This window comes from Oncorhynchus tshawytscha, linkage group LG22 (assembly GCF_018296145.1).
Source record: "Oncorhynchus tshawytscha isolate Ot180627B linkage group LG22, Otsh_v2.0, whole genome shotgun sequence".
NCBI classification, from domain to species: domain Eukaryota; kingdom Metazoa; phylum Chordata; class Actinopteri; order Salmoniformes; family Salmonidae; genus Oncorhynchus; species Oncorhynchus tshawytscha.
In genome coordinates, this window is record NC_056450.1 from 16,359,570 (window position 1) to 16,372,527 (window position 12,958).

Here is a 12,958-nt window from a genome sequence, read left to right on the forward strand (position 1 = left end):
TTTAATATTACTTGAGAAAGGAGAGAAGTGAAACAGAGGAATAGGAGGGATTAAAAGAGAATGATGTGCAGAGCAGGTTTGACAGTGAATAAATAAACACAAAGCAAGAGAAAGGAATAAGTGTAAGTGCGAGCTATCATGATAATACCGCAGGAACCCGATTTAGAATGCTTAGGTGTGAGACTAATGATTAAGATGAAAAGACCAGATCAGAAACCCAAAATCACGTGAAGGAAATAGTGATAGGAGTTGTGAACTCGCCATTGACGGAATCATGAAGAAAGAAGACGATGTCGCGGAGGCGTCAATGCAGAGGGAACCAGCTTTGAGGCTGAGAGTATATGTTGGAAAATAGGAAGTAGCAAGTTGCTTAGGGCAGAGATTAAAACTGTGATGAACAGTCGCGCTGATGGGATATAAATGGGAAAAGATGGCACGAGACTAAGCAACTAGACGTAGATGCCTGACTAATTTGATTTGCCTAGTGTGCGACATGCTGATGCTAGGCCTATGAGTTGAGGCCCACTAAAGATGAACCAATTATCCTTAACGTAAAACTGATGCTGTGGACTACTAGCCTGAAAGTCCCCCCAAAATTACACAGATGTGAAGAGCAGTGGTGGAAAAATACCCAATTGGCATACTTGAGTAAAAGTAAAGACACCTTCATAGAAACTGACTCAAGTAAAAGTCATCCAGTAAAATTTTACTTGAGTAAAAGTCTAAAAGTATTTGGTTTTAAATATACAGTCGTGGCCAAAGGTTTTGAGAATGACACAAATGTTAATTTTCACAGTCTGATGCCTCAGTTTGTATGATGGCAATTTGCATATACTCCAGAATGTTATGAAGAGTGATCAGATGAATTGCAATTAATTGCAAAGTCCCTCTTTGCCATGCAAATGAACTGAATCCCAAAACTACATTTCAACTGCATTTCAGCCCTGCCACAAAAGGACCAGCTTACATCATGTCAGTGATTCTGTCGTTAACATAGGTGTGAGTGTTGACGAGGACAAGGCTGGAGATCACTCTGTCATGCTGATTGAGTTCGAATAACAGACTGGAAGCTTCAAAAGGAGGGTGGTGCTTGGAATCATTGTACTTCCTCTGTCAATCATGGTTACCTGCAAGGAAACACGTGCCGTCATCATTGCTTTGCACAAAAAGGGCTTCACAGGCAAGGATATTGCTGCCAGTAAGATTGCCCCTAAATCAACCATTTATTGGATCATCAAGAACTTCAAGGAGAGCGGTTCAATTGTTGTGAAGAAGGCTTCAGGGCACCCAAGAAAGTCCAGCAAGCGCCAGGACCATCTGGCAGGTGTGAGTGCATCTGCACGCACAGTGAGGTGAAGACTTTTGGAGGATGGCCTGGTATCAAGAAGGGCAGCAAAGAAGTCACTTCTCTCCAAGAAAAACATCAGGGACAGACTGATATTCTGCAAAAGGTACAGGGATTGGACTGCTGAGGACTGGAGTAAAGCCATTTTCTCTGATGAATCCCCTTTCCAATTGTTTGGAGCATCTGGAAAAAAGCTTGTCCGGAGAAGACAAGGTGAGCGCCACCATCAGTCCTGTGTCATGCCAACAGTAAAGCATCCTGAGACCATTCATGTGTGGGGTTGCTTCTCAGCCAAGGGAGTGGGCTCACTCACAATTCTGCCTAAGAACACAGCCATGAATAAAGAATGGTACCAACACATCCTCCCAACTATCCAGGAACAGTTTGGTGACGAACAATGCCTTTTCCAGCATGATGGAGCGCCTTGCCATAAGGCAAAAGTGATAACTAAGTGGCTCGGGGAACAAAACATCAATGTTTTGGGTCCATGGCCAGGAAACTCCCCAGACCTTAATCCCATTGAGAACTTGTGGTCAATCCTCATGAGGCAGGTGGACAAACAAAACCCCACAAATTCCAAGCATTAATTATGCAAGAATGGGCTGCCATCAGTCAGGATGTGGACCAGAAGTTAATTGACAGCATGCCAGGGCGGATTGCAGAGGTCTTGAAAAAGAAGGGTCAACACTGCAAATATTGACTCTTTGCATCAACTTCATGTAATTGTCAATAAAAGCCTTTGACACTTATGGAATGCTTGTAATTATACTTCAGTATTCCATAGTAACATCTGACAAAAATATCTAAAGACACTGAAGCAGCAAACTTTGTGGAAATTAATATATGTGTCATTCTCAAAACCTTTGGCCACGACTTAAGTATCAAAAGTAGAAGTATAAATAATTAAAAATTCCTTATATTAAGCAAACCAGGTGGCACCATTTTCTTGTTTTTATTTACAGATAGCCACGGGCACACTCCAACATAAACATGATCTCCAGATCAGAGGCAGTAGGGATGACAACGGATGTTCTGTTGATAAGTGTGTGAATTGGACAATTTTCCTGTCCTGTTAAGCTTTCAAAATGTAACAAGTACTTTTGGGTGTCAAGGAAAATGAACGGAGCAAAAAGTACATTATTTTCTTAAGCAATATAATGAAGTAAAAGTACTTAAAAATATACATATTAAAGTAAAGATACCCCCCCAAAAAACTACTTAAGTAGTATTTTTCCACCACTGGTGAAGAGTCTGTAGTAAACCCATTCTCAGAGGCAACAGTCTAACCCATAATGAGATCTGAAATCAGGCGGTATTTCAACATGACCATAGAAACTGTAAGACCAGCTGTAAAAAGGTGCTTGAGTAAAAGTGTTATGAAAAACTGAGTGCAACCCAAACCCTGTGCAGGTGCCAGATTAACCTTGCACACTAGCAGTAAAGGAAACAGCGTGGTAAACCCATTGCTGGGTAGCCTTCATTTTCATCCAGAAGGTGGTGGCAATGGGACCAAACCATTGTAAGTAGAGTAGGATGTTCAAATTTTACATAAAGAAGCATTTCCCTGGATCAGTTCAGCAAGATGTCACCTGGTTTTTAAAAGACTAAAGCTTCACCTGTAACAATATATATATATTTAGAATGACAAAACCTGGAAATTGGAATTAATAAGCTACGGGCAACATAACTGAAGCTGAAAGCCACAGTTCTTGATTGATATATTACTGTCGATGGCCACCCTGCCGCAGTTTGCAGCTGGGAGGATGGAGAATATTTCCATTATTCGAGATAAAACTGATTGCAGGGACTGACACGACATGTCAATTAAATGGAAGACATTTTGTTAATGACGAGATGAAACAAAAATGCCAAGAGTTATGAGAGTTAAAGGCAGTAGTAGGTCGACTGAGCGCAAAGCATGGATAAATATTCCATTTCAGTCACTGACGAATGAATTGATGAAATTACTAATGTTGCAAAGCACCACTTGTGAAAGGCTACGATTATGTAAGCAAACTAATGTCAGATATGAATGACTAGCTTACAGACTTATAAAACGTGGTCTCTGATTTCTATAAGATTGTCGGCGAGGCGTTTGACAAACTTTCTGGAGTTCACCCTAGTTCGACTCCACTCATATGCAACCAAGTAGCTCTGAACAGCATTCAGCCTGTGTAGATCAGGCCCGGGAGGGCACAACCATGAATGACACGACAGTGTTATATGACATTCCATACGTTGAGCCACCACAAACAGCACAGATGAACCATTGTCCCTGTAAAGGAAAGATAAAGAAAGTTTAACAAAACATGTTGTTTAGCAAACAGCCATATTCAAATTTTAGCTGTAATGGTGTTAATATTGCCCGCCTTGACAGCAGAGGGCACACTTGTTAATTGTAATGCCCTGTACTGCTTATGAACATGAAGTAGTTCTATTGGTGAAAGTGGGGAAGCACTTAAATATGAATCATTGTTAATGTTTAGACAATTATTTTAATTTATCATGAATAAGCACAGGTTATTGACACTTCCTATTATGACATTTATTTAGAAGATTCTTGAAATACAGTGACCCCATTCTTGTGGGAAGCTGCTCTAGACCACCAAGTGCTAACAGTCAGTATCTGGATAATGTGTGAAATGCTTGATAATATGTGCTATCAACAGAGAGGTATATTTTCTGGGTAATTTTCAATATTCACTGGCTTTCATCAAGTGCCCACTCAAGAAAATGCTTCAAACTGTAACCAGTGCCTGTAACCTGTTTCAGGTTATCAGTCAACCTACCAGGGTAGTTACAAACAGCACAGGAATGGAATCAACATGTATTGATCACAACTTTACTAACGCTGCAGAAATGTGAAAGAGTTTTCAAATTCATAGGATGTAGTGATTACAAAATAGAAGCAATATCTAGGAAAACCAAAGTTCCAAAGAATGGGCTTAATATAGTGTTTAAAAACGTCTTAGGGCTAGGCGTCCCGCTAGCGGTGAAACTGAAGGGCGCGCAATTCAAATAAATAATCATAAAAATTATGGATATTAAACATTTAGGTACATAAGTGTCTTATATCGGTTGAAAGTTGAAATTCTTGTTAATCTAACTGTACTGTCCGTTTTACAGCGAAACCATGCCATGCGATTGTTTGAGGACGGAGCCGCACATCAAAATATTTTTCCACTGGCACAGGTTTCATAAATTCACAAATAGCGATTAAATATTCACTTACTTTTTGAAAATCTTCCTCTAATTTGTCATCCAAAGGGTCCCAGCTATAACATGTAGTGTCGTTTTGTCGCTTTATATCCCAAAAAGTCTTAGTTGGCGCCATCGATTTGAGTAATCCGCTCGTTCAACATGCAAAGAAAATAATCTGAAAATCTACCCCTAAACTTCAACAAGTCAAAATACGTTTCTATTTACTCCTCAGATACCCTAAAATGTAATCAAACTATAATATTTCTTACGGAAAGAAGTTGTTCAATAGGATTTTAGCAGGTACATCCTGCCTTCATTGCGAGCGCAAACACGAATTTCCAAGACTGTGTCCTTCTACTAAAACTGTTATTTCTTATTCATTTTTGATGTTACAAGCCTGGAACCTTGAACATAGACTGCTGACCCTGTGGAAGCCATAGGAATTACATCCAGGGAGCAAATTTTCCTTATGACCTTGTACTTGCCATTGTAAGAGGATGGTCTCTCTCAAAAAAAAGGGGTTTCCCTCCTACCACCTCCTATCTATTGTGTTATACATTATTTTATATTTTATTATATTTTATTATTTTATATTATTTAACATTTCTACAAACTTCAACGTGTTTTCTTTCCAATAGTACCAATTATATTCATATCATGGCTTCAGGGCCTGAGCAACAGGCAGTTTATTCTGGGCACGTCATTCAGACGGAAATTGAGAAAAAAGGGGCCTAGGTCATACAAGTTTTGCAGTGATTCTTATGTTGATGTAAATAATATTTGCTGCTCTGTGGTATGTAATGAGGAGCAACCAGATGCTGTACTTGACACATTTATGAAATTGCTTATTCCAGTTACTAATAAGCACGCACCAATTAAGAAAATGACTACAAAAACTGTTAAATCCCCTTGGATTGATGAGGAATTGAAACATTTTATGGTTGAAAGGGATGAGGTAAAAGGTATGGCAAATAAGTTTGGCAGCACAACAGATTGGTTAAAATGCAAATTGAGAAATCATGTGACTAAACTAAATAAAGAAGAAACTGTACTATGAAACAGATACATTATATAAAGAATGATAGTAAAAAGCTTTGAAGCACCTTAAATGAAATGTTGGGGAAAAAAAGGTAAACTCAGCTCCATCCAATCCGATGGCTCATTCATCACAAAACCCACTGATATTGCCAATCACTTTATTGATTTTTTTCATTGGCAAAATAAGCCAATTTAGGCATGACATGCCAGTAACAAACACTGACACTACACATCCAAGTATATCTGACCAAATTATGAAAGGCAAGCATTGTTCTTTTGAATTCCGTAAAGTGAGTGTAGAAGAGGTGAAAAAAAGTATTGTTGTCTATCAACATGACAAGCCACCAGGGTCTGACAACTTGGATGGAAAATTACTGAGGATAATAGTGGATGATATTGCCACTCGTATTTGCCATATCTTCAGTTTAAGCCTACTAGAAAGTGTGTGCCTGGAGGGGAGTGAAAGTCATTCCGCTACCCAAGAATAGTAAAGCCCCCTTTACTGACTCAAATAGCCGACCAATCAGCCTGTTACCAACCCTTAGTAAACTTCTATAAAATGTATGCGGATGACTCAACACTATACACAGCTACTACAGCGACTGAAATGACTGCAACACTTAACAAGGAGCTGCAGTTAGTTTCAGAATGGGTGGCAAGGAATAAGTTAGTCCTAAACATTTCAAAAACTAAAAGCATTGTATTTGGGACAAATCATTCACTAAACCCTAAGCCTCCACTAAATATTGTAATGAATTATGTAGAAATTGAGAAAGTTGATGTGACTAAACTGCTTGGAGTAACCCTAGATTGTAAACTGTCATGGTCAAAACCTATTGATACAACAGTAGCTAAGATGGGGAGAAGTCTGTCCATAATAAAGCGCTACTCTGCCTTCTTAAATGTCGCAGGTGCCACAAAAAGGGAGCTGTACACGGGGAGCTAACATTAATTATATCCATGTCAATCTCTCATGGCTCACTACTTGTTTTTATATAAAGTGTTGGCAAGCTGAATTCACAGAGCTATCTGTTTAAACTATAGCACACAGTTCAAACACCCATGCATACTCCACAAGATATGCCACCAGAGGTCTCTTCACAATCCCCAAGTCCAGATCAGACTATGGGAGGCACACAGTACTACATAGAGCCATGACTACATGGAACTCTATTCCACATTAAGTAACTGATGCAAGCAGTAAAATTAGATTTAAAAAAATACTCCTTATTGGACAGTGGGGACTGTGAAGCAACACAAACATAGGCACAGACACATGCATACACATACACGATAACATGCACACTATACACACATACACATGGATTTAGTACTGTAGATATGTGGTAGTGGTGGAGTAGGGGTCTGAGAGCACACAGTGTGTTGGGAAATCTGTGACTGTATTGTTACAGTATGTTTTTAATGGTATGAACTGCCTTGATTTTGCAAGAGTAGCTGCTGCCTTGGCATCGGATAATGGTGATCCATAATAAATACAAAGAAGTTTGTTACAACCTAGCCTAAGAGAGAGAAAACAGAGTAATCAAGGTGACAGACAGTGAGACATTCAATACCGCCTTGCACACTTGTCTGCATCTAGCTGATCTAGGCTGTAGTCATTAGTCCAACAGTTGCAAATGAGAAATCAGGTATGTTTCTCTCCATGCTTCCGTTTAAGAAAGGTTTTTCAACAGAATCAGCGGAATGAAGAGTTCACTTTCATTGCAGCCACATACAAACAGCATGACCATTTGCTCGTTGTATAATTCCTTGTTGCATTTACATGCTCTCCTCCTCTCACCTTTTCCCTTCACTTGTGGACTTCAGTGCACAATACAACAGCTGTCTGTGACCAGGCGAAAAAACCTTTCCAAGCCAAACTATCACTACTAACCGCTACACACAGCCTACATCTTCACCATATTAGCTAATGCATCTTAATCAACATAGCTAGCTACTAGAACTAACCCGCTAATGAACCCGCTACAATCATACAGTACAGTGTACAGCAAGCAGTTTAGCAGTTATAACGTCTGGCCCTGGTGGAAATAAAGTAATAAAACCAAAAGCTTACCTTGACTTGTAGTTCCAGTGTTGGATAGCCATAGACATAGCCAGCTAGCTAACATAGCACCCCTCTCCGTTTGTGCAGGGTGTTTGAGTAGGTAAGTGAAAGTGAGAAAAAAAAACTCCATTTTTGAAGAACTTAATTTGTTCAAACTGTAAAACTATTGTCTTTCTCTCTCTCTATGAGTCAGCTACTCACCACATTTTATGCACTGCAGTGCTAGGTAGCTGTATTTATGCTTTCAGTACTAGATTCATTCTCTGATCTTTTGATTGGGTCAGCCCTGATAGGTTGGAGGACGTCCTCCGGAAGTTGTCATAATTACCGTGTAAGTCTATGGAAGAGGGTGGTTTTAGAGTAGTTCTGTCGTGTACGTCAGAAGGCTGTGTCACTTACAGAGAAGAACAGTCTTTGATCACTTAGGGCCAATGCTCTAGGCAGCCTCTAAGCTCTCACCCTCTTTCAATGTGTGGTTAAGGATAGTTCAAGGACAGGCCTTCACTATGTGGGCCTGCCTGTGTCAGTTAGACCATTAGATCACAAAGGTTGCTTTGGGATATTCTTCCCCCTCTCTGATTAGATAAGAATTTTACATGCACAGTATTTGGAAAACTAGCATACCAGAAAACAAACTGCTCATGCTTTAGGCAACCCCCACTAAAAACCTAAAAGTATTTTCAGATAGGGCAGAGATTGGTGAAATTTCAATAAACTCATATGCCAGACAAACAGGAAGGAAGAGAGCTCAGTAAGCACACAACAGCACGCTGAATCTAAGCTTGGCTTGAGAACTCTTTGTACTCAGTCTGACAGTTTTTGTGATGTTTGAGTGACATGTTATCAGACAGATTGGCAGGCAATATAGTTTCAGTGACACCACCAATGTCATCCAATCAGTGTGATTTAAATTTGGTGGAACATCATTGATGATAGATTGATTTATTGATTGATGAAGTAACTTTTACAGGTTTCAGCCTCTCTTTCAACTTACAGCCTTATCTCACAGTCATAGGAAAGTACTTCTAGCTCAAATGACCAACGGAAAATGGCCTAGCCATCACAGGAAGTTCGGTATTCTTCTCCACTCTGGATCCACTCAATAAGTTCCTGTTTGATAATGTCACGTTGGTTATAAGGATCGGACAAAGGCGCAGCGTGGTATGCGTACATTCTTATTTATTTAAAGAATGAACACTGAACAAACTAACAAAACGAAATGTGACGCTATACAAACGAGTGCTGACAGGCAACTACACATTGCTACCTAAATATGATCCCCAATCAGAGACAACGATAAACAGCTGCCTCTGATTGGGAACCATATCAGGCCACCATAGACATACAAATCACCTAGACCTACAACACCCTAGACATACAAAAACCCTAGACAATACAAAACTAGCATACCCACCCTAGTCATGCCCTGACCTAACCAAAATATAAAGAAAACAGAGATATCTAAGGTCAGGGCGTGACAGATAACTTTGGATGGAGGGGAGCTTTCATGATCCTGGGAGCCATAGTGATGAACTGCTGTGTTGCTGGAGCCCTGATTAGACGCGTTAAAATAAACAGTTAAAAATAGATCCTGTCACAGCCTCTAATGGAACAACCACGAGAAGACAGGGTCCAATGAGGACAATGCCAACCTTGAGGCAGGGGGCCTTCTAAGTGAATCAGAGCAGAAGCAGAGTAAGGGTGGCTGTGCACAGATTCCTAGATATCTCAAACAGAGGTTTCATCATCTACCTCATAAGCGATGTGGTCATGTCTTTTTCATATGCCAAAGGAATTGGGATTGATAACTACAAGGCCGCTTTCCTGCTCTCCATCTTTTCCTTAAGTGAACATGTTTGCCAGGCCAGGGACAGGCCTCATCGCTAACACCAAGTGGATCCAGCCCAGGATCCAGTACTTCTTCAGTTTCTCTGTGGCATACGATGGTGTGTGTCACTTACTCTGCCTGTTCTTTGCAGACTACCTGGGGTATGCAGTCCTCGTGGTGTATGCTGTCTTTGGTGTGGTTTTTGCCATGGTGTGTGCCCTGCTCTTTGAGGTCCTGATGGATCTGGTGGGAGCACAGCGGTTCTCAAGCGCAGTAGGACTGGTCACCATCATCAATTGTTAACCCGTGCTTCTGGGTCCCCCAATCTCAGGTGAGTGAATTTACCATTTTCTGAAATATATTCATACATTGGTAGATACCTTTGTAAATATACACAGTGTACAAAGCATTAGGAACACCTTCAATTGCAACCCCTTTTGCCCTCAGAACAGACTCAATTCGTCAGAGAATAGACTCTACAAGGTGTTCAAAGCATTTCGCAGGGATGCTGACCCATGTTGACTCTAGTGCTTCCCACAGGTGTGTCAAGTTGGTTGGATGTCCTTTGGGTGGTGGACCATTATTGATACACACGGGAAACTGTTGAGCGTGAAAAACCCAGCAGCGTTGCAGTTCTTGACACACTCAGACCTGTGCGCCTGTCACCTACTACCATACCTTGTTCAAAGGCACTTAAATCTACACATTCCATGTCTCAATTGTCTCAAGGCTTAAAAATGATTCTTTAACCTGTCTCTTCCCCTTCATCTACACTGATTGAAGTGGATTTAACTGGTGACCTCAATAAGGGATCATAGCTTTCACCTGGATTCACCTGGTCAGTCCATGTCATTGAAAGAGGTGTTCCTAATGTTTTGTACACTCTGTGTTTTGTACTTGATGTACATTTTGTGTTCTTGAAAATTCTAAGCATTGTAGTAGTCTAATCGGTGTAAGCGTAATTGATAGCCAAAGAGCTGCCCATGGAGGTCATACTGTGAGTGCTGCTTACTTGCTCTACAAGGGTTTTGGTGGATATCTTTGACATGAGAAATACATGTACTCATGAACTACTTCAATTACAAACAGCTGGACTAGGAGGAAAAGGAGAGACAGAGTGGAGCCATAGGGGTACTCTCTGGTAAGTTGTGAGTAGTGGAGGAGGGAGGAGTAAAGGAAAATATTAGGTTAAAGGTTAGAGGTTAAAATCAACAAGGATGAGGAAATGATACAGGGGACGAAACCTTTTAATGGCAGAGATGGGCTTATTTATAGGTTAATGTTGATGTGTACATCTTGACATTTTGTATTTTTTGTTAGATTAATTTTTTTTAAAGAAAGTGTTGTGCTTCTTGAAATATTTGGCCCATGCTGTCTTGTTTGCCAAATTAGCAAAGATGTTTTTACCCAAAGGCAAAGCATTGTAAATACAACATCATATTATGATTCTTGCAAATAAAATAGTTTACCAGATGTCACAGTACTATTTGGAGGGAGCTGTAACCCATATCTTTATGACCACTAGATGGCAATGACGGCCTCCTACAGAAAACAAGGTTCTCAGAGCAAACCAGGAGTTCAGTACTCCTGTCCTCATGCTGCTGATTTTCATATCTCCCTGGCACTTCATTGACCAATGAATGAATATCACTTATTGGCTAAGGAATTGATAATTCCTAGGATTCTCTTTCTTGGAGGAATCTTGTATTACTTTAAAGCATGTTTTACATGAATTAGGTGTGCATAATATTCCTAAATATTCTCAACTATTGTATTCAATGTTCAATGTCTAGTTTTGATTTATATTTGGTTGAGTTGTCAACTAATGTGAATTAAATGTGGAATCAAAAAACATTCTGATTTCCTTATTTTGATGACTTTAAAAAAATCAAATCAGTTTTCCATGTTGATTCAATGTCATCGCAATTAATTTTGGGGTTGAAAGGACGTGTAACGGGATTCTTCCTGGGAAGGAGAGGCGGACCAAAACGCAGCGTGGTTACTTTGATACATCTTTAATAAAGATGACAATAGAACAATATACAAAACCGTGGGGGGAAAAAAAACAAAAAAAAACAAAACAGCCCTATCTGGTGCAACAGAGACAGGAACAATCACCCACAAAACCCAACACCAAACAGGCTACCTAAATATGGTTCCCAATCAGAGGACAATGACTAACACCTGCCTCTGATTGAGAACCATATCAGGCCAAACACAGAAACAGACAAACTAGACACACAACATAGAATGCCCACTCAGATCACACCCTGACCAAGCAAAACATAGAAACATACAAAGCAAACTATGGTCAGGGTGTGACAGGACGTGAAAACAACGTTTATTCAACCAATTTTTGTCAAGTGTCTTCCTTCTAGTGTGGTCCTTATCTAAGATCAATACTCATCATAACAGATAGATATCCTCATCATTAAATTCCCTTTAAGGCAGAAATTACCTCTGTCTAAGGAAAATCACTTATCAGAGAAAATCAATGGGTTTATAATAACCTGTAATATCATAACCTGGAAATCTGATAAGCAACACATGTAACTGCCAGAGAAAGATCTATCTAGGCACTTGGTCTTGGTCTTGTCTAATCGTCAAACACAGTGTTGCAGGGTTCAGCTTGAGCTTCAGTTCTTTAGATGCCTGGTGGACACCATGCCACCATGCCTCAGTATGTCGTTATTACAGTATTAAGTATGCAGAAAATAGGGTAGATCATAGTTCACATGGGTAAATGATTGATTGCCAGTGTACAGAGTTAACCACAACACCCTAAGGACACTGACAGACATCCACAGTTCAAGTCATGGGCACAAACCAAGAAAGTGAAGGCCTCCAATTAGTAGCCTTTCCTATAAAACCCTGCATTATCTCCTTACGGAACAGCTTGTATGTAATTACACACACTGAACTGGTACTGATGTCAGTAAATCTGCCTTTAATTGAGACCCAGAAGATTGGATCCTGGCAGCTTCTCAGGATGGGTCAATTCTTCTTTCCTTGTGATGGAGACTGCAGAGTCCAGCCACGGTTTATCTTAACCTTGGGTGGAGGAGATAGATGGAGCGGAGATTAGAAGAAATGCACACACAAAACGATATCGCTGTAATTTGAATAGACTGTATGTAACAGTTCCTGTGATGCTTATTGATGTGCATATAATACCAAGAAAACTACAGTATGAGTCATTGCATGAGGACTTCGTTAATTGCATGGATGTAGAAAGAAATAAGATACAAAATATGCACCAGCATGACACACCAAAGCCATACTCAATGAATATAGTTCTTAAAGGTAGCAGCTGTCAAATCTAAAAAAGAAAAGACCAACTGGTAGTTACTCTAATGTGGTTCCACGCTTCAGTACACATCTAAAATCTTGAGAAATGAACAGATCAAGTTCACCCCAGCACTGTTCCCCAACCACTGCTTTAATTGCTTGAGCTGGATATGTGAAAATGATGAAATGATAC

General features: G+C 40.0%; 1 pseudogene; it reads left to right on the forward strand.

Moving 5' to 3' along the window:
- Positions 1-274: 274 nt before the first annotated feature.
- The window catches only part of LOC112221531, a 39,474-nt pseudogene continuing 26,790 nt past the window's right edge, over positions 275-12,958 (forward strand).